The following is an 804-nucleotide window of genomic DNA, read 5'->3' as shown; positions in this document are numbered from 1 at the left end:
TATATATATATATACACATAATATCTATATGTGTGTATGTAGAGGTGGCTGTGCCACTTCTGAGGATTCCAAGAGTAGTGTTAGAAAGACATGTCTTGTGGCATTCATTTTGGGTTTGTTTGTGACAGGAATTTAGGTGTGATAGTTTATAAATAAGTCTTAGAGTAAGATACTTTAGTGTGTGCAGGATCTGGGGCTTGAACTTAGGGCCTGGGTACTGACCCTGAGTTTTTGTGCCTAAGACTAGCACTCTACTTGAGCCATGTATGTCTCACTTCTGGCTTTTTGGAGATAAGAGCCTCACTGATTTTCCTGCCCAGCCTGGCTTTGAACCACAATCCTCAGATCTCAGCCTCCTAAGTAGCTAAGATTACAGGTATAAGCCATCAACATCAGGTAAGACTCACTTTTTGTTATTGTGGTTGTAGATGTGGTTGTTGTTTAATTGTTTCTGTAGTTTTCAGAGCTGAGGTCTGAATTTAAATTTTTGCACTTGCCAGGCAAGTTTACTTTCATTGAGCTAAGTTCCCAGCCCCTCCTGTTTTTTTTTTAATCAGCTGATGTGCACTAAGTGCTGTCATGTGAACTTTGGATCTGTGAGGAAGTGAAGGAGAAGTGATGTGCAGTGCATCCCTTGCTCATGCCGAACACACTGGCAGCAGTGACTAGAATGAAGGACAGACTCACGTGACTGAGTAGTTCTGACAGTTTTGAGTTTCCTTGGTATGGAGTGTCATCAATATCATTTAAAAAATAGTATTTTGATAAAAGCATAATAGACAATCACACATGAGTTTTCAATAA

This window comes from Dipodomys spectabilis, unplaced genomic scaffold, assembly GCF_019054845.1.
Source record: "Dipodomys spectabilis isolate Male_0828 unplaced genomic scaffold, ASM1905484v1 ptg000402l, whole genome shotgun sequence".
Lineage (NCBI taxonomy): Eukaryota > Metazoa > Chordata > Mammalia > Rodentia > Heteromyidae > Dipodomys > Dipodomys spectabilis.
This window is presented reverse-complemented; position numbering follows the sequence as displayed.